The sequence below is a fragment of the Lissotriton helveticus genome, chromosome 8, assembly GCF_964261635.1.
Source record: "Lissotriton helveticus chromosome 8, aLisHel1.1, whole genome shotgun sequence".
NCBI classification, from domain to species: Eukaryota; Metazoa; Chordata; class Amphibia; order Caudata; family Salamandridae; genus Lissotriton; species Lissotriton helveticus.
The window spans coordinates 1193964426-1193991727 of record NC_136069.1 but is presented as its reverse complement, the minus strand read 5'-3'; positions in this window follow the sequence as shown (position 1 = coordinate 1193991727).

The window sequence follows — 27302 nt, the reverse complement described above, 5'->3', positions numbered from 1 at the left end:
ACAATTTCATGGAACGCTGTCAAAGGGGGTTGCCTGTCTCTAGCGCCATTCCAGCAGGGGGTAGTAGCATGGCGAATGTGAGTACTGTTCCGGCAGCATCCACTGTTTGGTCTTCAGTGCAGGCTGCAAAACAAGGGGATTCAGTTATGGCTGCCTCTCTACCTAAGCAAGGGGAGGCAGTGATTATTGCCTCACCACCGGCGGCTCCCTCGAGCTCGAGTGGGGCGGCTACCGGGGCAGCGCCGGTTAAGTCTGCCGCCACCACTCCGGTGCCGACCACTATGGGGGCTAACTCTCCCTCTGTTCCCGCTAGCGCTCCCTCCGTGTTGCCCCCAGTCAGCAGCACTCTGACTGCTCCCGTCCCTACTCCTGTCCCCGCGATCACCACTGCTCCGCTCCTCTCTGGGCGATGCTCTCTGGCGTGGCAGGTATCCCAGGCCGCCAAAGAGGCAATATGGAGACGGGAGTTCATCGACATTTTCACCCTTCTCATGTTAGGGCAGGAAGGCTTGGATGCTAGGAAGTTTGGCGTTAAGGAAGAGGATAAAAAGGTCAAGTACCACCCCTGGCCTGAGAAAAACAATGGTAACTGGCTAGAGGCTTTCTCAATATTAGCGGCGGTCACAATGGAACGATTTCCCGAGCAGGGCCCAGGCCTTGTTCAATACTCCAGGATCATACACAATGAGGCATTGAAATGGGGTGGAAACGGGTGGATCAACTACGACAGGGAGTTCCGTAGAAAAATGTCTCAGTGCCCAGAGATGAACTGGGATCAGAAGGAAGTGCAGCTCTGGATGGAGCACATGGGAGCTCGGGGCCAACTTCCAGTGGTGCCAGCTAGCAGCACTACTAGTGGGCAGGCTTCTTCGGGGGGTACTTCCTTTTTTCGGGGCAAGGGAAAGCATTCCTTTCGGGGGGGACGCAGGGGAGGTGGTGCCAGAGGTGGATTCAAGCGTTCTCCCCCCGGCACCTGCCGCTTGTTCAATAATGGGTCTTGCTCCTGTGGGAAAACATGTAAGTTTGTCCATGCATGTAACACCTGCGGGGGGCCACACCCCGCAACCTCAGCATCTTGCAGCAGAGCTCCCAGTCAGCGACCAAAGGGGGGCAGTAAGTTAGAGTCAGGCGTCAGCTCCCCAGGTTTGGTTTCTCCCCTCACGCCCTCTGTGTCTCAGCAGTTTCATGTCAGCGAGCTTTCTGGGCACCCTGTTCCCCCAGTCGCTTCCTCTCCCTCACCAAGCCCACACCGGCAGGTGGCCCTGGGAGGGTCTCCTGTGATACTTGAAAACATTACTCCTTTACTAAGCCGTTACCCCTTAGAGACGGACAGCCGCTTGCTGTTAGCGGGTTTCCACGAAGGTTTTAGGATTCCTTACTCGGGTGCGCTGGGAAGCAGGGATGCTGATAACCTGAAATCTGCCAAGGAACAACCAGAGGTAGTAAGGACAAAGGTTGAGAAAGAGAGAGCGCTGGACAGAGTAGGGGGTCCTTTCCTGCACCCACCTTTAGAGAACTTTGTTGTATCTCCCTTGGGGGTCGTGCCCAAGAAGGAGCCAGGTGCGTTTAGGCTGATTCACCACCTCTCCTACCCTAAAGGGACTTCGGTCAACGACGGGCTGGATGTGGAAGCATGCTCTGTGTCTTATGCCACGCTGGATGTAGCATTGGACCTGGTCAGAAGAGCGGGCAGAGGGGCCTGGTTAGCCAAAGCTGACATCGAATCAGCATTCAGGTTACTACCAGTCCACCCGAGCAGCTATCACCTGCTAGGTTTCAAGCTCGACGGCATGTTCTACTATGACAAATGCATGCCCATGGGTTGCGCGGTGTCCTGTGCATACTTTGAGACTTTCAGTTGTGTCTTGCAATGGGCACTCCAAGGCACATACGGTGTAGAAGGGGTGACTCATTACTTGGATGACTTTCTGTTCATCGGGGGTGACGGGACACAGCTGTGCTCACGGGCCCTGGAAAATTTTGTCCGCCTTACAGACCATTTGGGGATACCCCTGGCCCACGGTAAGACAGTCGGGCCAGCTCAAATCCTGACCTTTCTGGGCATTGAGATTGACACCATTGCAGGGGAATCCAGATTACCGGAGGAGAAGGTGCGCGACCTGTCTTGCAGGATTCGGGCGCTGGTAGGGCTTGACAAAGCTTCCCTGGGCAGTATCCAGTGCATCCTAGGCCTGCTTAACTTTGCTGCTAGAATAATTCCAGCAGGTAGGGTCTTTGCCAGAAGACTTGCTAGGGCCACTTCTAACATCTCCAACAAACACCACATGGTCAAGCTCAGTAAAGGGATTCGACATGATTTGGCAACATGGGCAGAGTTCCTGCGAGATTTCAATGGGGCAGTGATATGGAGGGCTCCTTGGGCGGGCAGCCCTGACCTTGCTCTGTTCACGGACGCTTCCGGCAAGCACGGATTTGGGACCATTCTAGACAGGGACTGGTGCGCAGAGAAGTGGCCCAATGCGTGGATCAAGAAAAAAGTGACTGCTAAGATTGCAGTCTTGCAGCTCTTCCCCATCGTGGTGGCCTTCCACCTTTGGCCCACCATCCTGTCTGCCAAAAGGGTTCTGCTGTGGTCGGATAATCTAGCTGTGGTTCAGGCCATCAACTCCCACTCTGCCTCTTGCCCCTTGGTTCTGTGTTTGTTGCGCGAGCTGGTGCGCGCTTGCTTGTATAACAATGTGGAATGCAGGGCGCGGCACATTCAGGGCATCAAGAACATCGCCGCTGACGCTCTCTCTCCTTTTCAGTGGCAACGGTTCCGAGAAGCCTGGCCGAGAGCGAGAGAGGAAGCCACCCCTTTCCCTGCGCACCTCTGGTACCTGCTGAAGTGGTGAACAGGATGAGGGCTCTGGGGGAGATGTCCCTGGCACAGACCACGATTAACAGATACAAGGCTTGTGTTAAAAAAAATTGTGCCACCGTGGGAACCTGGGAAGTTGCAGGGGATGCGGCAGAATTGAAAGTGCAGGCCTTCATCCTGTGGGCTAAAGACAACAACAAGAGTCATTCGTGGATCTCTGGACACATAGCAGCTATCAGTCACAAGGCCAAGTTGTTAGGACAGGCGGACCCCACCAGTGCATTTGTCACCAGGTCAGCATTGAAAGGGTGGGCTAGGGGAGAACATAAAGTGTCAGATAGCAGATCGCCCATTGACTTTGCTACTCTACAGAGTATGATCCTGTGCTTGCCCCAGGTCACTTCGTCCGCTCATGAGTCTGCCTTGTTTGCTTCTGCTTTTAGCCTAGCCTTCTTTGGCGCATTTAGAATCTCTGAGCTGGTTGCCAAGTCCAAACATGACGTGTCAGGGGTAGCATTGTCTCTGGCGGATGTGCGGGTTTTGGAAGACACACTCAAGATTACTCTGCGCCAATCCAAGACTGATCAGAGGGGCAGGGAGATTGAACTGTGGCTACAAAGCCTTGGCGCGCCCAAATTTTGCCCCGTAAGCCTCCTGTCGGATTACCTGGCCATTCGTCCTCAAGGGTTGGGTTACCTCCTCTTACATGCAGATGGCACGCCCTTGACCAAATTCCAGGTAGAACAGGTAATGCACGCATGCTTGTTTGCAGCAGGTGTCTCAACGGTGGGCAAAAAGTACAGTTCCCATTCCTTCCGCATAGGCGCAGCCACGACTGCAGCCTCAGAAGGGGTACAGGTGGAAGTCATCAAACAGTTGGGGAGATGGTCTTCTGACTGTTACAAGAGATACATAAGACCAGACAGTAACAGATAATGTGCTGGAGCACAGGAGATGGTAGATATGTTGGCATTGGGTCGTGAAACAGAATTTGTATAAGGAGGCACCCGGGGCCATGCACCTGTATTTTGTTTTGCTGTTTTGTTTAAAGTGTGGTAATTTGACCAGTGTGATTTGGTGTGTGTTTAATAAATAGTTACATATAAAACTTCTCTTTATTTACCAGGAACAACGGTCTGGGTGCTGGGACACGAGGGGGTTTCCAGGTTGGCTCAGTGGGCAGAAAAGAGAAAGTGGAAGCATGGGTTTAGCAGAACTCGGTTTCTTTGGCATGGAGTCACTGGCTTACGATGGAGCGGAGTGCTTGGTTTGCTAACACGTGAATTACAAGGGAACGCTCAGCCCCCAGACGTGCTCATCCTGCACGTGGGAGGGAACGACCTGCCTTGCCTAGGGAAAATATTTCTCTTAAGGGACATGAAAGTAAACATCATCAAAATCAGCAATCTATTGGGTCCTTGTGATCTTTGGTGGTCAGAAATCACACCACGCCGGTGTTGGTTAGGTGCTCGCTCTGGGCAAGCAGTGGAAGGAGCGCGAAGAAAAGTAAACTGCGCTATGCGTAAATTCACGGAGCTGATGGGCTTCGATTTTATTCGGCACGGGGAACTCCATGCCAAAGCCCCTGGTTGCCTTGACGAAGAAGGCGTCCACCTGTCCAATCTAGGCATGGACTTATTTCTTCTGGACATTCAGGAGGCACTAAGCTCTTCAGGCTGCATATAGGAGGTAGATATGGTGGGGGGCCCTGCCTGTGACGGTCGCCACATCCAGGGCTGTGGAGGAGTTACATGATGATCCAGAGGCGAAAGGTACTTAGGAGTACCCTATGCAGAAGCACAAAGGGTGCTGAGGCCTATTATCCCTGGGAGATCCGTGCGGTGGACCCTGGGGGTGCGACGGCGCCCCGTTATCCTACGGGCGGTTGGTTACCTGGACAACCGGGGGTTGCTTGAACGCTCCGCCCCTCGTAGGGGGGGGCGTGAGCTAGAGGGTGGACCAATGGTTCACCGGACAGGTGAGGGGCTACCCTCTCACCATCAACCGCTAAGCACCGTATGGCCAAGGCCGCGGGCTACTTGGCCTATCAGGTGGCAAGCTGCGAGGGGCGGCTTGCCTTGGATCATCTGTAAGTTAACCCACCATGTTTTAGCAATGATATGCTAATAAACCTGCGACTACTTTTTCCCAACAACAAGTTGTCTTGTCCAATTATTTTGATGGGGTTCTTGTAGTTTGGGGGGATGGTGTGCGGGCCGATATTGGCACTATGCAGGCCGCCCGACACGTCGCCGCAGGTGACCCTCATAAGAGGGCGGGCACCGTAGTGCCACAGGATGGCAGGCGCACCAGCCTTCAGGGGTCCAGCGGCCGGAGGCCGCTGCCATGGCCATGACGTCATCGCGCTTTATTGGGGGGTGTGGGGGGACAAGGTATTTATGTCTCCTCCACGCCTCCGAGCAGTCTCTTTTGTTCTCGCTGCCCTCGATGTTGCCCTCCCTGCCACTTGCCCTACATCTCGAGTGGCGGGGGGGGTGCTATGATTTAATAAATTGTTATTTGTGTTGCAGGAGGAGTTACATGATGATCCAGAGGCGAAAGGTACTTAGGAGTACCCTATGCAGAAGCACAAAGGGTGCTGAGGCCTATTATCCCTGGGAGATCCGTGCGGTGGACCCTGGGGGTGCGACGCCGCTCCGTTATCCTACGGGCGGTTGGTTACCTGGACAACCGGGGGTTGCTTGAACGCTCCGCCCCTTGTAGGGGGGGGGCGTGAGCTAGAGGGTGGACCAATGGTTCACCGGACAGGTGAGGGGCTACCCTCTCACCATCAACCGCTAAGCACTGTATGGCCAAGGCCGCGGGCTACTTGGCCTATCAGGTGGCAAGCTGCGAGGGGCGGCTTGCCTTGGATCATCTGTAAGTTAACCCACCATGTTTTAGCAATGATATGCTAATAAACCTGCGACTACTTTTTCCCAACAACAAGTTGTCTTGTCCAATTATTTTGATGGGGTTCTTGTAGTTTGGGGGGGATGGTGTGCGGGCCGATATTGGCACTATGTACTCCGCCTCGTAACGAGAGATGCAGCGTGCAAAGATTGCATTGCAGGCACATCCTAGTCTGCATAGGCATTGGCCAAAGGCAGAAACAAATGTATTCTCGCACACACATCATATTTCGCATGTGGGAAATTTGTATTTGTTTAAATGCACTTTGAAACGCAGATCGGTAAACAATTATAATTCAGGAATCGAGTACACAGATTTTTGCAAATATGCAGGAAAAAACAGAAATTCCAAAATCCGCACACAATAGCAATCAAAGATATGATGAACAACTTGTGAGCGTTTTACCAAATGTTATAAATTATCCATTGAAATAAATATCAGGCTCGGCGTTGGGGTACGACACGTTCCTGGACAGGGGCAACAAAGTTGGTGAATACCCAGGTTTGTGGGTGTGCGCAAGTGTTTTGCAGTTTTTTTTGCCACCCTGGAAAATTGCTCCAATGTAGAGCAGATATAAATCTCTTTGCAACGTCGGAAAGGAATTTGGGTGTGGTGAAGAGAATGACTGTTTTTATGTATGGAAAAGCAAATGTTTAAAACATACTGTTGCACTTTTCCTCCAAGCATAGTAGAGCAGATTATCTGCCTCTTATTCGTCACCTGCCATGGACAATAGACTATGAATAGAACTAAAAATGTACTATTTCAACAGATTTCCATGGCACAGTCACAAGGACCTTTTGAATTCCTAAAAAATGTTGCTCCTTGCAAATGGCAGACATAAATCTGAGATTTCTGCCTTTTCGTAACTCTACCCATATTTTGCATTCAAACCTTCAATTACGCACTTGTTTCAAATTCTGCCCCCATACTTTAATAGTAGCAATATCAAACAGCTGCTACTAAAGACCGGTTCTCCAGGGCCTGAGGAAATGAAAGGCAAACACAAAAACCCTTGAAAAATGTTCTGCCTGCTGTTTCTTGCCAAGCACCTCCTGTTTTAGGCTTTAACTTTTAGTGGGTAGCTAGATTGAGTAATAACGTGTAGTGATGGCTTTCCAACCAGTATTACCACATGATATTTGTCTTTGTGCAGGTATTACCTCGAGGTTAGTATGCTTCCGAAAACCGAGAGTCCTAGAGAAATTTTCAAGGCGCAAGTAATATGGAATTCTGCGCAAACACAATTTGTGCCTAATTTCAAAGTTAGGGCTGCACTCAGATTTAGGCCATAATACATCTATTCACTCTTAGGCCCTCCCTATGTGTTGTCGAGTTTTATGGGGACATAGCTTCAAACCAATTGTTGGTATTGGTATAACTCTTGGATCACAAGTTGATACAGGAAACCCCAGTATGGAATGTGTAATATCATCAGGGAATCAATGTTTGTGAACCGATTCCCACATGTGTACCTGTACTTCTGAGCATTTCACACAGGACAAAATCCTCCACGTAAGGACTGCTGTCTTCATTCCAGGGTAAACAAGCATTCCCAATGCAATCGGTCTCGCCTTTGGGACCTTATATGTATTTAGCTATGCAGCACATTAGCCTGGGTGCTGAAACATCTACTGTTCTTTAACAAGGAGGAAAGTAAGCACCAAAACTGCGTGGCACGCCAGGTATGGGAACACATGGAGAGAAATATTGCCTTTCAGCTGAAAATGGTACAGTCCAAAGCTCTGTGTTTAATATAGAATCAGGGCCTTCGGTGTTCATATAAAAAAAATACAAGATTTGAAAAAATATTATTGTCTATCGGTGCTCGTGGAAGACAATTTCTATGAATCTAGAGAATTAGAGAATACTAAAGTGATTCTAGTATTTTACTAACCTCTGCTGGTCGTTTTCTATCAACAAAGTTATATAGAGGCAGTTGCTGGAAAAAATGTAAAAAAATAAAGTCCGTCAGCATTTTGTATTTTACTAACCTTTACTGGTTGTTTTCTATCAAGACAGTTAAATATAGGCAGTTGAACAAGCAGAAAGCAATTCTGGTATTTTACTGACCTCTACTGGCCATTTTCTATCAAGACAGTTAAATAGAGGTAGTTTAACAGAAAAAAAAGTCCCTAAGCGGAAGCAGACAAGTCCTAGGACTGATCTCCAGAGCTCACAAAGTACATACAGATATAAGTATATACTAAAGTATATACAAGAGGTCTCGAATGCTCGACCTAAAAATGTTTGATTACTGAACACCGTAATAGTGGGTGTGGTAAACCTATTCAGACAAAACTGTAATACTGAGTTATTCTTTATCTGATCCTTACATTCAAAAGGACAGTAATAGGAGTTAGTCTTATAGGTAAAATGCATTTCCACAGGCACGAGAACCTCACCCTTTTATGTACAAACACACTGCACTTGGGGGCCTCTCATGACGCACTGCATGGCTCTACCAGGACGGGTCAATCAGCCACCTCCCTATTCTAAGCATACAGATAAAAAGACCGGTACCCTAAAACTATCCAACTGTCACCAACCTCCAATTGAGTGGCTGACTTGAGACTGGGACAAAAAAATGCTGTGCATATATTTAAATGTTTGTTTTTGTATCATTGGAGAAGTAATTTAGCTTGGGTGGACATTGCTAATCCGGGACAAATTTTCTGGATGACATTTTTAAAACTGGGTGGTGGGTTGCAGTGATGATGTACTATTTCAGAAACAATGAGACCTATATACTTCATTTTTAAGGCAAAACATAGTTTTGGGTATCAAGTTGTCTTGTAGAGACATATAATAATTCCCCAGAGCAACCCTTCTGCCATTTTCCAAAATGGCAGCTCTATAATGATGTGTTTTAGCCATCATATTAGTAATTTATTTTAATATTATTATTATTATTTTTCGAAAAAATATTTGTATTGTTTTGTTTTTTTTAGACAAACACATATGACAGTTAACATTTAAACATTTCGCATTGTCCATACAGGGTAACATTCCATTTGACTTAGGTGCTGGTAGCATGGATTACAAAGGCTTGGACGTCCCTGTTAAAACTACTGTAAAACATATAACATAAAACATATACCCGTGGCTCTTTGTACTGGGGGAGTCCGAAGGATCGGTAGGGTTGAAGTAGATTATGAGCTTGAATGGACCCTGTCCCATTGTCTACTCTGGGGAAAAGTACAGGAGGGGAGAGATAGAGAAGATTCTAGAGGGAAGGGGGAGTCCTGCTCTGAGTGGGGGGAAGGGGCTGGGTTATGCCACTGGTATTGGTCAGCACCTTCAAGGTGGGTCATACGGGTCTAGGAACCTGTCCAGGGAAGCATAGGGTCATGAGGTCGGCTCCTCTCAAGAATGTTACCCATCCCTTAAAGGTGGTTTTGGAGGTGTCCTTCCAATTGTTAAGGACTATTTTAGCTACAGCTGTTAACCTCTGACCTCTGACCCTGTCACCAGGCAGGTCGCTCCTCTCACTGCCACGGAGCCCCCTGTGTGACCTGTGATCCGGCCGGCCCACCTACATCGCGGCTGAGTCTGTTCTGCTGCTGTTTGGTTTATTCTGCAAGTGCCCATCCTTGCTTCTGTGCCCCTGTGCCTGCTGCCCCTGTTCCCCCTCTCCTTTTTCACCCGCCTGCTGCTGTTTCTGGTTCGTTTTTTCCCTGCTTCTATGCCCCTGTGCCTGCTGCGCCTGTGCCCCCTCTCCTTTTTTCACCCGCCTGCTGCTGTTTCTGGTTTGTTTTTTTCCCTGCTTTCTGTGCCCCTGCGCCCGCTGCCCCTGTGCCCCCTCTCCTTTTCCCCCACAGTTTTTTCTCGCCGCTGCGTCCCTGCGGTCCCGCCCCCCTGTCCCCCATTGGCCGCCCGCTCCCACCTCCCAGCTGCTACTCCCTCCCTCTGACCCTCATATGGAGGCCGCGAAGCGGTAGAGAGAGCGACCTCTGACCCTGTCACCAGGCTGGTCGCTCCTCTCACCGCCACGCAGCCCCCTGTGTGACCTGTGATCCGGCCGGCCCGCCTACATCGCGGCTGAGTCTGTTCTGCTGCTGTTTGGTTTATTGTGCAAGTGCCCATCCTTGCTTCTGCGCCCCTGTGACTGCTACCCCTGTGCACCCTCTCCTTTTTCACCCGCCTGCTGCTGCTTCTGGTTTGTCTTTTCCCTACTTTCTGTGCCCCGGTGCCCGCTGCCTATGTGCCCCGTCTCCTTTTCCCCCGCTGTTTTTTCCCGCTGCTGAATCCCTGTGGCCCCGCCCCCCTGTCCCCGATTGGCCGCCCCGCTCCCACCTCCCAGCTGCTCCTCCCTCCCTCTGACCCTCATATGGAGGCCGCGCAGCGGGCGCGCCAAAGGCAAGCCGTCTGTGCCAGTCCGCGCCTGGACCGCGCTCAGCGCCAGACCCCCTGGACCCCGCACCCCCCGCAGCACCAGACTGCACTACGACTCCAACACCCTCCACGCACTCAACACCGGACAAGACCACCCCTGCTACCGGGCCACCCCGAAGCACACCCAAGGGCCCTTCGCCTGCCGGAACTGCAGATTCACCAGCATTCAGCCCACCAGACCACCAACCAGAGAACCCAACCACCTCCGCTGCATCCTCCTCAACACCCGCTCCGCTCGCAAGCACGCCATCAAACTCTGGGACCTCCTAGACTCTACCGCCCCCTACGTGGCCTTCCTGATGGAGTCATGGCTGAACGCCACCTCGGCACCAGACATCGCCATAGCCATCCCACAGGGCTACAAGATCACCCGCAGAGACCGCTCCAACGGAGTTGGAGGGGGAATCGCCATCATCCACAAGGACACCCTCAGAGTCTCGACCAACACCGACGACACCCTCACCACTGCCGAGCACATGCACTTCCAGATCCACACCGACCCCAACACGACCCTCCGAGGAACACTCGTCTACAGACCACCCGGACCAAGACCACAGTTCAGCAACACCATTGCCGACCTCGTCAGCTCCCACGCCCTCGCTTCCATGGACTACATCCTCCTCGGGGACTTGAACTTCCACCTGGGGAATAACAACGACACCAACTCCACCACCCTGGTGGACAACTTTGCCAACCTCGGACTCAAACAGCTCATGACGACACCCATCCACGTTGCCGGACACACGCTGGACCCTATCTTCTCCATGAGCCCCCACGTCTCCTTCAACCACACCACCGAACCCCACTGGACTGACCACAGATGCGTCCACTTCACCTTCAGGAAAGCCACCACACACCACCGTACCCAACAGCTACCACGCCGCTGCTGGGGCAAGGTCACCAACGACCAACTGACTACCACCCTCGCCCTAAGACCACCCACCGACCCCACTGACCCCGACACCGCCACGACCAACCTTAAACAGTGGATCAACGACTGCGCCAACACCCTCGCCCCTCTCAAGACCTCCACAACCAACCCCACCAACAAGAAAGCCGCCTGGTTCACCGAAGTCCTCCGGACCTCCAAGCGCACCTGTCGGAAGCTGGAGAAGAAATGGTTCCACGACCGAACACCAGACAGCCACACAGCCCACAAGAGCGCCACCCGCAAACACCACCAACTCATCAGGACCGCCAAGAGGACCGCCTTCAAGGACCGCCTAGACAACAACCCACACAACACCAAAGAGCTCTTCAGCATCATGAAAGAACTCTCCAACCCCAGCTCCAACACCAACAACATACCACCATCACAAGACCTGTGCGACTCCCTGGCCACCTTCTTTCACCGCAAGATCACCGACATCCACGACAGCTTCAACTCCGAGACCCCCACCACCGAGTCCACCACCCCCGCGACCACTACCCACACCAGCCGCCTGACCGCCTGGTCCAACGTCAGCGACGAAGACACCATCAAAACCATGAACTCCATCCACTCCGGATCCCCATCCGACCCCTGTCCTCACCACGTCTTCAACAAAGCCAGCACAACCATTGTGCCCCACCTCCGGAAAACAATCAACAGTTCCTTCGAAACAGCAACCTTCCCGGAAAGCTGGAATCACGTCGAGATCAACATCCTTCTAAAGAAGCCCAAGGCGGACCCCAAGGACCTCAAGAACTTCCGGCCCATCTCCCTGCTGTGACAGAGAAGATTGTCAACAAACAGCTAACCCGCTACTTCGAAGACAACAACATCCTGGACTCTTCCCAATCCGGTTTCCGCAGCAACCACACCACCGGCTATAATATTTCTGATCAGAGGTTTGAGAGCCAGCAAGTATAGCGTGGGGGATAGGGGGCAACCCTGTCTTGTCCCTCGCTGTAAGGTGAATTGCTCTGAGACCCCCGTTGATAGCTATCTGCACCCTGGAGTTTGCATACAGTGCCATCACCTTCCGTGTGTAGTTATCTCCTAGGTTTTATGTCCTCATGCAGTGTTCTAGGAAGTGCCAGGACATTCTGTCAAAATCTTTCTCTGCGTCTAGAGTGATTGCCACCGCAGGTTTGCTAGATTTTGGTTGACTGTTCGAGGATGTGGCAGAGGATTCTTGTACTGTTATGTGACATGCGTGTCTTCAGGAAGCCTACTTGTGAGTTGCCTATCAGCTGGGGAAGTATCGGGTTGAGTCTTCTGGCTAGGATTTTGGCGTAGATTTTGCAGTCCAAGTTGATAAGAGATATGGGCCTGTAGTTCTGGGGTGTTTTGTGTCCTTGCCTTACTTAGGGATAACTATTATGTTTGCTTCCGCCATAGAGTGCGACGCCCTACCCATCCCCGCGCAGTGGTTGAAGACCTTTTTCATGGTTGGGAGTAGTTGTGACCTGAAGATTTTGTAGAAGGAGGCTGTATAGCCGTCCAAGCCCGGGGCCTTGTTGTCTTTAAGCGAGTTAATTGCCATCTCAATTTCAGTAGAGGTTATCTCCCTACCTAGTGTCAGTGCTTCCTCGTTTGTTATCTTAGGGAGGTTTAGTCTGTTTAGGTATTCTGTGACTCCGTCATGGTCTAATGAGTCGTCTCTTCTATAGAGTTCCTGGTAGAACTCACAGAACGTGCGTAGGATGCCTTTGTGTTGAGTGTGCATGTTGTTGTGTGAGTCTGTGATGGATGATAAGGTGTGTTGTCTCTGTCTGTATTTCAGGTATGACGCAAAGGGTTTCCCTGCCTTGTTGGCCTTGCATAGGTTGATCTGTTTGTATTTGTTTATCCACAGTCCAGCCCTTTCACTCAGGATTTTGTTGTATTCAAATTTTTTTTTCGTCAGCTCATTTAGTGCGTTAGTATTCCTTGTATCGGGGGCGTGGCTTACGCGCCGCTGGGTACAGACGGCTCTCCCTTGAGCTCCGGCGAGCTGCGGGCTTCTTATTGCAGTTTCCCGCTCTATACCTCCAATGGATTCCTGATTTTGCAAGGATTTTACGGCGGATCATGAATGGCCTCACCTGAAAGCGAATTCGGCGATTTCTATGCCGTTTTTTGCCCGAAACGCATCTTGGTGTTTCCTTCCTTCGTCGGGACGCGGGCGGCCGCCATTTTGAGCCGCTGAGCCCGCGTCCTCTCTCCTGCTCTTCAGCTTTCTCCTGCTGCCGTCGAAGCCTCCCTCAAGGTGCCTGTCATGTGTTTTTCTGCTTTTTCCTCTCCAATTCAAGGTATGACTCACTGCATATTCTCCAGGCAGCGTTTTTAGCGTTTTTTTGTCCTCAGAACTCTTACCTTCTTAGCTATGGCGGCCATTTTAGGTGCTGGACTTGCAATTCATTATTTACTGCGCACCTCATGGCTCTGACTATTCTTCCCTTCATATCTGCTGCCCACTTGTTTTTAACTCTTTCATTTGCTTACCATAGAAAGTGTCGCCTTCGCTGCTTTGGAGCATTTTGCCCTTTATGAGTTCCTTATAATCCTTACTGGGAACTCTGGGCTTTTATTTCGACGTGAGTTACGCTTGCTATATATATACTACTTGTATGAGGAAGTGGCCTTCTACTCTATAATTTTATGACTTTCTGTCTGAGTTTTTGAGGTTTTTTATCTTCTTTTTTTTTCCTGCGAAACATTATTCCTCTGCTTTTCAAGACGCCAATCAGTCGTCGTGATGTCTCATGATTCAGGCAATATTAAAGCAAACCATACAGGCACGAAACCTAGGAGGCTAAAAAATGACCCCTCCTCTCCCCTTCTTACTTCTCCTAACCCCATTTTGGATTCCATCTTGGAAGAGGTGAGGGGTTTGCAACCTTTTATGTCTGCTACAAATGAAAAGCTTAAGCAAATAGAGGAGAGATGGGTCGTTATGGAGGGTAAAGTCCTACACCTAGAGCAGCGAGTCAGTGATATGCAGGATGCTTCTTCTAAAATTCCCCAACTGGAAAAAGAGATCCAGATGCTCAAGCTTCACACCGAGGACCTTGAAAATCGCAGTCGGAGGAATAACCTGCGCTTATATGGTGTCCCGGAGAATGTTGAGGGATCCGACATGGTGTCATTTGTTCGAAAGTTCCTGCATGACCTTCTGGACCTCCAACCAGCGTCCCATCCTCTTAATATACAGCGAGCTCACCGCCTGGGGCGCCTCAATTCTACTGCGTCCAAACCTCGTGGTATTATTGTTCTATTTCTTGAGTTTACTGAACTAATGACTATACTCAAATCTGCCAGACTTAAACGACGTCTTATATGGTCGGGTCACAATATTTTTATTTCACAGGACCTTTCCAATGCAACCAACGCCCGTCGAAATGAATTTTTGAATCTTCGTCCTCAGATGCGTCAACTCAACATCCAGTATGGTATTTTCCATCCTTGTCTATGCAAGATCACACATAATGGGCATACTCAATCCTTCGATGATCCTCAGAAGCTCCATGCCTATCTGCAGTCTGTTTCCTCCTCTACTATGGACACTAACGTTTGATCTATCTTTGTAGGCCTGCCTTTGTTGTGGCTACTTGGTTGCTCTGTCACCGCCTTGACTCCTTGTTGTCTCTTTTTGTATCTTGAGGTTTTATGGTTCCTACTCTTTTTTGTTTTTCTTTTTTGCCCGTTCTTGCTCTTTTGTTGCTCCTGGAGATCCGTGTTCTCAGTGGCATTTTCCTTGTCCCCGATGTCTTGGTTATTTCTTTCCTCTCAGATCTGGCTTTTTTGCCATGATCTGTCTTCTTGTCTTTTTCTTGTTGTTCTATTCTCTCTTCTTTCCTTTCTTTCTTACTGTTTCCCTTCCTACATTCCCCTTCGTTCTGGGCATTCCCCCTCTTCTCCTTCCTTAGGCTATCTCTGTTTTTTTGCGTTATGGCTTCTATGGTTCTTGTTGTTCCACACAGTGCTCTTAGTCTTCCTGTTTCACCATTCTATACATCTATTGGATATTTTACTCCGATGTTACGTTTTTTATTATGTTCTCTCTTGTAGATATGTGTTTCCTGCAGTGTGTCCTCCCCTCGTGTACTGCCTTACCTTACATCCTGTGTAATTTTGTGACGTGGAATGTTCGAGGTCTTGGTCATCCTGTCAAGCGTCAGAAGGTATTGTCTCATTTGTCTAAAATTAATTCTCAAGTAGTTTTCCTGCAAAAGACTCATTGTACAGATGTTGAATCTTCTAAGTTAAAACGTCATTGGGTGGGTCAAGTGGTATTTTCTCCTGCGGTTAACAAGAAAGGGGGTGTTGCGATTTTGTTCCATAAAGGGTTGTCGGGCCAAATTTTATCCTCTCAAAATGATGACGAAGGACGCTGGGTAATGGCAAAGGTTGTGATCCAAAATAAGACTTTGGTGCTCTTAAACATTTATGGTCCAGTCCGACCAGATCCCAAATTTTGGAACGATATCAAAATTCTTATCTCTACTATGGACTGTCCAAATATTGTAATTGCTGGTGACTTTAATCAATGGCTAGACCCATTCGCAGACAGGCTTTCATCTCATAAAATTCAACCTGATAAGACTCATAGATGTTTCCAATCTGCCATTGCCTCGCGTCCTCTTTACGATGTTTGGAAAACATGTAATCCTGACACCCTTGAATATACCTTTTTTTCCAATGTCCATCATACACGTTCTAGGATGGACTATATTTTGGTTAGTAAGTCACTCCTTCCCTCTCTCCAAAAATCTGATATTGGATCTATTTTTCTGTCTGACCATGCCCCTGTCCATGCATCCATTGATCTTACCTTAACTTCCTCCAAATTTAGTAGATGGAAATTCAATACATTTCTGTTGTCTGATGTTGCCTTTGTTAAGGAAGCTACGGTCTTTATTAATGAGTTTTTTCTCCTTGATGACCCTTCTGACACCTCTGTTCCCAATAACTGGGACGCTTTCAAAGCTGCTTTTCGAGCATTTACTATTTCATATGTGGCAAAAACGAAGAAAACCAATAGACGTAAATATGAAGACCAACTTAAGAATATTAAAACTCTGGAACACTTGTACTTTTCCTACAAATCCAAGGATGCTCTTCAAAGTCTAATCAAAGCTAAGTCTGAATTAAATAAGATTGCTACGGTAGAAGCTTGTAATACCCTCTTGAAAATTAAATCCAAATACCATGGGGGCCAAAACAAGGCGGGTAAAATGTTGGCAAAGTATCTCAAAATCAAATCTGAACGTAAAACGATTGGGCCTATTCTCAATGACCAAACTAATACCTTAGTCTCCTTCGACGAGGATATTGCAGAGGTTTTCCATAATTATTATCACAACCTTTATACTGATGATACTCACCCTTTGGATTCTAACCTGACGTCATTTTTTGAAGGTCTCCCTTCTCCCCCTTCACTCCCCGACGAATTTGCCCAATTAGAAAAAAACATTTCTCTTCAAGAAATTCTCCAAGCCATCTCTTCCCTTAAAAAATCCAAAGCTCCAGGTCCTGATGGATTACCTATTAAATTTTATTCTACATTTCACGCCATATTTGTACCCCACTTAATTCAACTTTTTAATTAATTCATTTCCTCTGCCAAAGACTCTGGCTCTTTCCTAGAAGCCCTCATTATTATAATTCCCAAACCAGACAAAGATCACTCCCAATGTAAAAAATTTCGCCCAATCTCCCTCATTAATTATGATTGTAAAATATTTGCCAAAATTCTTGCCTCTCGCCTAGATGTCCTCATTCCTCTTTTGATTAAAACTGATCAGGTTGGCTTTGTAAAAGGTAGATTGGCCTCTGACAATGCCCGTCTGTTCGCTAACATTATCTCCCACAGTAATTCTTTTAAATCTCCCCTTGCTGCTCTATCCTTGGATGCAGAGAAAGCCTTTGATCGGATCAATTGGCAATTTATGTTCCGGTCCTTGCAATGGTTTGGTTTTGGTCCTTTCTTTATTTCCTTAGTTAAACTCCTTTACTCCTCTCCCCGTGCTAGTATTTTTGTCAACAACCAGTTTTCTAGATTTTTTTCTTTGTCCAGAGGCACGGGACAGGGATGTCCTCTTTCCCCCTTATTGTTTATCTTATGTCTCGAACCTTTTTTGGAGCATATCCATGGTTTCAAGCTAGCCTCTACTGATACAAAACTATCTGCTTACGCAGATGATATTCTTGTTTATATGGCTGACCCAGTTTCGTCTTTACCGCATTTCATGAATGAAGTTCGCTTATATTCTTCCATCTCTGGCTACAAACTCAATCTCCCCAAAACAGAAGTCCTCCCTCTCAATTCCATTTGCTACCAGTACATGTTTCACTCCACAGACTTTGCCTGGTACCCTTCCAAAATAAAATACCTTGGCATTTGGTTTTCCCCTACTCTCGCTGACACACTTAAGTTCACCTTTGATTCCCTTGTCAAAAAACTCCAATCCCTTCTCCAGAGTTGTTCTCCCTTATTTTTGTCCTGGTGGGGTAGGCTGGATACTATTAAAATGATGATTACGCCGCACATTCTTTATACTGTATCTATGCTTCCCATAAAAATACCATGTTCATATTTTGCTCGTTTAAATTCTATATGTTCCAAATTTTTGTGGAGTGATAAGCACCCCCGTATTGCTTTGCACACACTCATCCGTCCTAAAAATGAAGGTGGTGTTTGCTTCCCTAATTTTAAATTATATCACTCTGCTTTTACCATAAAACAATCCTTCTCCTTAGCATATGATTTTTTGACTTCGCCTGTTCCCAGATGGGTGATGTTAGAACGCTCCTTGCTGAAAGACTTTTCGTTTCAACATGCGGTCTTCATGTCCAATTGTTCCTTTTTGTCCAAACACCCAGTTTTGAAATACTCAAAGACACTGCTGCTTGACACTTTTTCCAAAGACCTGTCTCCCCTTCAATGCTTCTTATCATCCATTGTGTGGTATAATAAGTTCCTCAAATATAAGGGCAAGTCTTTCTATTACAAATACTGGAAGGAAAAGGGGATTTCTTTTGTACATCAATTCATTTTCAATAATTCTATTCTCCCCTTTCATGAGTTGCAGAATATGTATCAACTGCCTGCTTCGTGTTTACTGGAGTATACCATCATAACTGATGCTATTCGCTCTCACCTAACTTTCCTCTCACCACCTAATGTTTTACCCTCCTTTTCCCCCACATCCCCACTTTACTCTTTGTTCTCCCTGCAACAACCAAAAGCTGCCCTTGTATATAGGTTGCTGGTTTCCAATGTTAAAGACCGTCCTAAGATCTCTGCTGAGATTGCCTGGGAAGCTGATTTGAATATTTGGTTATCAGATGATGTTTGGGATCGTCTATGGTCCAAATTATTTAAGGTTTCTATTGCTGCACGCATTACTCAATCCCTTTTTTTCATTTATCATAGAATTATTTTTACGCCTGTAAGTATTTCCAAGTTTTCACCTGCTTCACCCTCTGTTTGCTGGTCTTGTTCTTCCGAACCAGGTACACTTAAGCAGCAACTGTTTGACTGCCCTTCTGTCTTCTCTTTCTGGAAATCTATATGGGATATATGCATGCGTATGTTTCACTGTTCTACTGTATTCTCGTTAGCAAATGTTTTTTTGGGTTCTTTATCAGATGATATAGATATGATCTCCTCTAATGCTAGATTACTTGATTTGTTCATTGCTATTGCATTTAAAGGGATCTTATCTTGTTGGAAAGATAATTCCAAACTTTCTGTCGTAACTTGGTGGAATTTCATATGTGATGAACATAGGATTTCTACTGCTTCTTCTTCTTCTGTCCCTCTAAAAATCAAATCTGATCTCCTATGGCTCCCCTTTGTTTCTTACCTCTCTTCTACCCATTCCATGTGAGTTCATCTCCTGATCTTATCCTCGCTTATTCCCATATTTCACCTAGCTATTTTCTTTTCCCTTCTACCTTTCTTCTCTGTCTTTTCCCCCTTCCTCTTCTCTCTCTTCTTCTCTTCTTTACTTCTCTTTCTTTTCTCATCAACTCTAGTGCCTCCTGTTTTATCTTATTGTATTTACTTCATCATTGTATGGCTTTGTTTATGCTTTTGCTAAAACTTAATAAAAATTTCGTAAACTGAAAAAAAAAGTATTCCTTGTATCCTTGATGTGAGTGTCCTCTAGGTATTTGATTTCTGTTTCTTATTGGTCTAGGTGTAGCCTGGTTTTCTTGTTTCGTTTTGCCATGATGTCCATTAGTGTCCCTCTGACTGTCACTTTTAGTGCGTCACACACGGTGTTGGGGTCCATGTCCTGCATGTCGTTGTGTTCCATGTAATCATTAATGGCCTGTTCTATTTTAGACTTGTCTTCTTGGTTTGCCAGAACTGCTTTGTTAAACCTCCACCTGCGTGTGAAGTGTTCGTTGTGTCGGCCCGACAATTGCAGGCTGATGCAGGAGTGGTCTGAGATAGTCCTAGCTGGTATGTCCGTGTGGTCTATTAGGTGGGTATGAGAGCCTGATATTAAGATGTAGTCTATTCTGCTTTAAGAGTTATGTTGGTTGTAGTAGAAAGTATAGTCTCTGGTGTCCAGGTGTGGTAGCCGCCATGGGTCCCTCATGTCGAATCTCTTGCATATGTTTTTTAGGATGTTGTGTGAGGCTGGGGGGAGGGAGTGGGCCTGTGTTTGTCTGTCCAGGGTATAGTCGAGTGCTAGATTGAAGTCGCCTGCCAGCACTGTCATGTCGCTTTGGGGACCCGCTTCTAGTCTCCTGGAGACTTCCTCCCAATATGTGGTGTCATCTGTGTTTGGGGTATAGACGTTCACTACCTGGATTGTTTCGCCCCCTCTTTTCAATTGTGTTACTGGTAGCCTACCTGCATCATCGTGCTGTTAGTCGTCTATGGTGATTCTTGAGTTCTTGTTTATTAGTGTAATCACCCCTCATTTTTTCCCTGTCGCTGGTGAGCATGCAACCTGTCCTATCCATCTTGCCCTGACTCTTGCTGCATCTTCTAGAGATAACTTGGTTTCCTGTAATAGTATGACGTCACCTTTAGTCTTGGCTAAGTAATCTAGGATCTTTTTCCTCTTGACGGGGTGATTAAGGTCCTTAATATTGAGGGAGATTATCTTCAGGTTAGTTAACAGGGAGGAACTATTGTTACAAATGGGGGTGGGGTCGCACACTACTCACACACCGGCGGTGTTGCCCCTAAGGACTCTGGTCAATGTAGTAAAGTGTTCGCGATGCATCATCTTTCGATCTTCTGCTATCTTCGCTGTCTTCGCCATCCCTGGACACGTGTTTCGGGGTATTACCCCTCATCAGCAGGGATAGGCCGTGTACTGTGGTTGCCGATGGCTGCCAATATCTGCCAGGTATAGTACCACTCAGGCGCATAGGTGCGGGATCCCAGGCTCGTCAGCCCACTGCTCAAGGGAGCTTTAAAGTTACAAATGGGGGTGGGGTCGCACACTACTCACACACCGGCGGTGTCGCCCCTAAGGACTCTGGTCAATGTAGTAAAGTGTTCGCGATGCATCATCTTTCGATCTTTTGCTATCTTCGCTGTCTTCGCCATCCCTGGACACGTGTTTCGGGGTATTACCCCTCATCAGCAGGGATAGGCCGTGTACTGTGGTTGCCGATGGCTGCCAATATCTGCCAGGTATAGTACCACTCAGGCGCGTAGGTGCGGGATCCAAGGCTCGTCAGCCCACTGCTCAAGGGAGCTTTAAAGTTACAAATGGGGGTGGGGTTGCACACTACTCACACACTGGCGGTGTCGCCCCTAAGGACTCTGGTCAATGTAGTAAAGTGTTCGCGATGCATCATCTTTCGATCTTCTGCTATCTTCGCTGTCTTCGCCATCCCTGGACATGTGTTTCGGGGTATTACCCCTCATCAGCAGGGATAGGCCGTGTACTGGGGTTGCCGATGGCTGCCAATATCTGCCAGGTATAGTACCACTCAGGCGCGTAGGTGCGGGATCCCAGGCTCGTCAGCCCACTGCTCAAGGGAGCTTTAAAGTTACAAATGGGGGTGGGGTCGCACACTACTCACACACCGGCGGTGTCGCCCCTAAGGACTCTGGTCAATGTAGTAAAGTGTTCGCGATGCATCATCTTTCGATCTTCTGCTATCTTCGCTGTCTTCGCCATCCCTGGACACGTGTTTCGGGGTATTACCCCTCATCAGCAGGGATAGGCCGTGTACTGGGGTTGCCGATGGCTGCCAATATCTGCCAGGTATAGTACCACTCAGGCGCGTAGGTGCGGGATCCCAGGCTCGTCAGCCCACTGCTCAAGGGAGCTTTAAAGTTACAAATGGGGGTGGGGTTGCACACTACTCACACACCGGCGGTGTCGCCCCTAAGGACTCTGGTCAATGTAGTAAAGTGTTTGCGATGCATCATCTTTCGATCTTCTGCTATCTTCGCTGTCTTCGCCATCCCTGGACACGTGTTTCGGGGTATTACCCCTCATCAGCAGGGATAGGCCGTGTACTGGGGTTGCCGATGGCTGCCAATATCTGCCAGGTATAGTACCACTCAGGCGCGTAGGTGCGGGATCCCAGGCTCGTCAGCCCACTGCTCAAGGGAGCTTTAAAGTTACAAATGGGGGTGGGGTCGCAAACTACTCACACACCCGCGGTGTCGCCCCTAAGGACTCTGGTCAATGTAGTAAAGTGTTCGCGATGCATCATCTTTCGATCTTCTGCTATCTTCGCTGTCTTCGCCATCCCTGGACACGTGTTTCGGGGTATTACCCCTCATCAGCAGGGATAGGCCGTGTACTGGGGTTGCCGATGGCTGCCACTATCTGCCAGGTATAGTACCACTCAGGCGCGTAGGTGCGGGATCCCAGGCTCGTCAGCCCACTGCTCAAGGGAGCTTTAAAGTTACAAATGGGGGTGGGGTCGCACACTACTCACACACCGGCGGTGTCGCCCCTAAGGACTCTGGTCAATGTAGTAAAGTGTTCGGGATGCATCATCTTTCGATCTTCTGCTATCTTCGCTGTCTTCGCCATCCCTGGACACGTGTTTCGGGGTATTACCCCTCATCAGCAGGGATAGGCCGTGTACTGGGGTTGCCGATGGCTGCCAATATCTGCCAGGTATAGTACCACTCAGGCGCGTAGGTGCGGGATCCCAGGCTCGTCAGCCCACTGCTCAAGGGAGCTTTAAAGTTACAAATGGGGGTGGGGTCGCACACTACTCACACACCGGCGGTGTCGCCCCTAAGGACTCTGGTCAATGTAGTAAAGTGTTCGCGATGCATCATCTTTCGATCTTCTGCTATCTTCGCTGTCTTCGCCATCCCTGGACACGTGTTTCGGGGTATTGCCCCTCATCAGCAGGGATAGGCCGTGTACTGGGGTTGCCGATGGCTGCCAATATCTGCCAGGTATAGTACCACTCAGGTGCGTAGGTGCGGGATCCCAGGCTCGTCAGCCCACTGCTCAAGGGAGCTTTAAAGTTACAAATGGGGGTGGGGTCGCACACTACTCACACACCGGCGGTGTCGCCCCTAAGGACTCTGGTCAATGTAGTAAAGTGTTCGCGATGCATCATCTTTCGATCTTCTGCTATCTTCGCTGTCTTCGCCATCCCTGGACACGTGTTTCGGGGTATTACCCCTCATCAGCAGGGATAGGCCGTGTACTGGGGTTGCTGATGGCAGCCAATATCTGCCAGGTATAGTACCACTCAGGCGCGTAGGTGCGGGATCCCAGGCTCGTCAGCCCACTGCTCAAGGGAGCTTTAAAGTTACAAATAGGGGTGGGGTCGAACACTACTCACACACCGGCGGTGTCGCCCCTAAGGACTCTGGTCAATGTAGTAAAGTGTTCGCGATGCATCATCTTTCGATCTTCTGCTATCTTCGCTGTCTTCGCCATCCCACCCCATTTGTAACTTTAAAGCTCCCTTGAGCAGCGGGCTGACGAGCCTGGGATCCCGCACCTACGCGCCTGAGTGGTACTATACCTGGCAGATATTGGCAGCCATCGGCAACCCCAGTACCAGGCCTATCCCTGTTGATGAGGGGTAATACCCTGAAACACGTGTCCAGGGATGGCGAAGACAACGAAGATAGCAGAAGATCGAAAGATGATGCATCGCGAACACTTTACTACATTGACCAGAGTCCTTAGGGGCGACACCGCCGGTGTGTGAGTAGTGTGCGACCCCACCCCATTTGTAACTTTAAAGCTCCCTTGAGCAGCGGGCTGACGAGCCTGGGATCCCGCACCTACGCGCCTGAGTGGTACTATACCTGGCAGATATTGGCAGCCATCGGCAACCCCAGTACACGGCCTATCCCTGCTGATGAGGGGTAATACCCCGAAACACGTGTCCAGGGATGGCGAAGACAGGGAAGATAGCAGAAGATCGAAAGATGATGCATCACAAACACTTTACTACATTGACCAGAGTCCTTAGGGGCGACACCGCCGGTGTGTGAGTAGTGTGCGACCCCACCCCATTTGTAACTTTAAAGCTCCCTTGAGCAGCGGGCTGACGAGCCTGGGATCCCGCACCTACGCGCCTGAGTGGTACTATACCTGGCAGATATTGGCAGCCATCGGCAACCACAGTACACGGCCTATCCCTGCTGATGAGGGGTAATACCCCGAAACACGTGTCCAGGGATGGCGAAGACAGCGAAGATAGCAGAAGATCGAAAGATGATGCATCGCGAACACTTTACTACATTGACCAGAGTCCTTAGGGGCGACACCGCCGGTGTGTGAGTAGTGTGCGACCCCACCCCATTTGTAACTTTAAAGCTCCCTTGAGCAGCGGGCTGACGAGCCTGGGATCCCGCACCTACGCGCCTGAGTGGTACTATACCTGGCAGATATTGGCAGCCATCGGCAACCCCAGTACACGGCCTATCCCTGCTGATGAGGGGTAATACCCCGAAACACGTGTCCAGGGATGGCGAAGACAGCGAAGATAGCAGAAGATCGAAAGATGACGCATCGCGAACACTTTACTACATTGACCAGAGTCCTTAGGGGGGACACCGCCGGTGTGTGAGTAGTGTGCGACCCCACCCCATTTGTAACTTTAAAGCTCTCTTGAGCAGTGGGCTGACGAGCCTGGGATCCCGCACCTACGCGCCTGAGTGGTACTATACCTGGCAGATATTGGCAGCCATCGGCAACCCCAGTACACGGCCTATCCCTGCTGATGAGGGGTAATACCCCGAAACACGTGTCCAGGGATGGCGAAGACAGCGAAGATAGCAGAAGATCGAAAGATGATGCATCGCGAACACTTTACTACATTGACCAGAGTCCTTAGGGGCGACATCGCCGGTGTGTGAGTAGTGTGCGACCCCACCCCATTAGGAACTATTGTTATGTGTCATAAATTAGGTTGTGTGTGGTTCGCATTCCCTCCTCGCTCCCAAAAGTGGGGTGCATGTCCTGCCCTTTAGTTTTGCCTGTGGATCTTGTGCAAATGTCGGACTCCCTCTAGGTATCCTCTGTTTGGTTGGGAGTTGCGCTCCATAAAACCTTATTCCCGTGTATCTGGTTCTGTACGGGTGTGTGCAGAGCAGGATGTAGAAGTAATTGGAAATAGTAGGGGATGACAGAGTAAGTGGGAAACGCCGGTAGTACGGGAAAGACAGACAGGACGAACTAGACGAACTGGACGGGACAGACGAACAGGACAAACAGACACTAACCTTCCCCTCTCTCTCCCCCTTCCCCCCTGCCCACCGTGCTCCCCCCTCTCGCCGCCCCTCCGAACCCCCTTACTAGCACGCTGAACGTGTGACGGCAAGATCCTCAATCCGCCTCCCTGAGATTGTTACGTTTGGAACCCATCATGTTGCTCAAAGGTTGCCTTTAGTTAGGCTATCTTGGTATGCCATATTGGTAGGCATTGGCTATGTGTTTCTAAATTTGCAAGGTGTACCCCTCCGATTGCACCCACTATCCTTAATGCTCATACGGTGGCCCCTTGTTAGTTCAGTCAGTCAAAAATTCTTTATTCGATAAAATTAATATCATAAAAGACATGGTACAATCATTTTAAATAGCAAAAAAGAAAGAAAAAAAAACACATTTACAGAAATAAGCAATAAAGTTAAAACAATTAATTGTCATTATTAAAAAATACAGTACATTTTAGAAAATGTTATAACACCATAAGATTGGTACCTTTAAAATCCTTTAAGACTGCAAACCTTAGTACGCAAGTATATTACATAATTTTGCAAAGTATATTACTCAAAGCAACTTTGAATCTGCGGTAAGCTAGTATTGTTTTTCCTTACACGAATGGCTGCCGTCAAAAAACTAGCTACAGAGAACACAATGTAAGGGCTACCCAGTTGCATTAAGTATACTAAAGCTGGTCTAACCTGGACAAAGCCCGCCTTCTTCAAGAGTGGTAACAAGTATTTCCTTCTGCACTGTTCATAATATGTACAGAACATTACAAAATGTAGTGTGTTTTGTGATGAAAAATAATCACAGGAACAAGGGTCTGCTTTATCCGGAGTACACCAAGTACGGTAAGAGCCCAGGGTGTAATGAATCAAATTTAGGCGAAATCTTGTCAGGAGGTATCGGTGGTACTGGTTATTTACCACAGATAAGTAGGGTTCAGGGCCTGAGCAGCTAACCAGCCCATAATTAGCTCTTACAAGAGGTTTTGTCAGCTCGATCTCCTCCCATTCTAGTGTTAAGAGATCCATTAGAGCGTTTTTTGTTAGGGCGATGTCTTTTTTGGCTATTGTGTCGGGGGAGTAAAACAGAGCTGGACGGCCTATCTTCTGGAAACCCTTTTTGATATAGGTCAACCAGGCAATATTAGCAACCATCTCCAGATGTAAACAATCTTTGATAATAGTATGGTTTAAGGTAATTTCCTCGTTAAGCCAGATTTTTAACCAGTATAATAGGGGTGCTATTTTAATTTGGTCTGAGACGTATCCGATCCCCACTTCAGTGTGTGTGGTAAAAGTGGGGGTTGACTGGGGGACTGAGAGGAGCCCTCTTAAGAATTTATTTTCCACCAGTTGGATTTTATTAGTCGGGGTATGGCCCCATATTTGGGATCCCTATGAGGCCACAGTCAAACACTTTGCTTTATAAACCTTAATAATGGCTTCAACTGGTCTGCCTCCCAGTTTTTTGGCAAACCCCATGAGGCTCGAAACACTCCTACTAAAAGCCACACTACGGCTTGTGTTTTGAGGGCGCCATGTGCCCTTTTCGTCGAATACTACCCCAAGATAGGGAAATGAGGAGACCCTACATACTACTTCATTATTACAATAAAAGCTTTTTGATTTCCCCTTATTTTTACCCCTCCCTGCAATTAAGACCTGGGACTTTTTTGCGTTTACCTTGAGGTCAAGGTTGCCCATGAAGGTACCAAAGGCATTCAACAGTTTTTGGAGGCCCACCCCGGTACGAGCCATGAGTACAGTGTCATCCGCGCGTAGGCGTATAGGAGAACTGGTATAACTTGTTCCCCTATACGCGGAATATCCAGGGAAACCTCCCCCAGCTCTGTCTCAAGGGCGTTTATGTAGAGGGTAAACAACAGGGGTGCCAAAATGCACCCCTGTCTTACCCCTCTTTCAGATCTAAATGGCCTAGTGCAACGCCCCTCAGTATTCACTCTAATTTTTGCGGAGAGATTCGTGTGTAGGTTTGCCAAGAAATGTACTAAAGGAGGATCAAGACCTAACTCAAGGAGCCTTATCCAAAGCTTTGACCTATTAACTAGGTCAAACGCCGAGGATAAGTCCATGAAACCCATATATAGGTTGCCTTCCTTGGCCACCGTATACTTGCTAACTAAAAGATGCAAGTTTAAACATTGGTCAATGGTACCTCTATTTGACCTAAAACCATATTGCGCATTAGACAGGACCCCGTTCTCCCTCAACCATTCACTCAGTCTGTGCAGGACCACCCGACCTAAGACCTTTACAGAAGAGTCAATCAAGGAGATTGGTCTATAGCAGGAGGGATCCTGCCTATAACCTTTTTTATAGACCGGGATGATAGTTGAGGTTAACCATGATGAAGGAATACTGTCTTGGCTAATGGAGTTAAAAAGGTTTGCTAAAACTTTTGACCACATACCAGGGGCAACTTTAAACAAATCGGCGGGGACCCCGTCCGGTCCTGGCGCCTTGTGTTTGGACTTTTCCTCAATGGCTTTTGCAACCTCTGAGGTTTCAAATTTCAATAGTGGCAAGGTGTTTTCGGGTAGATGGGCCTCAGCGTTTGGGCA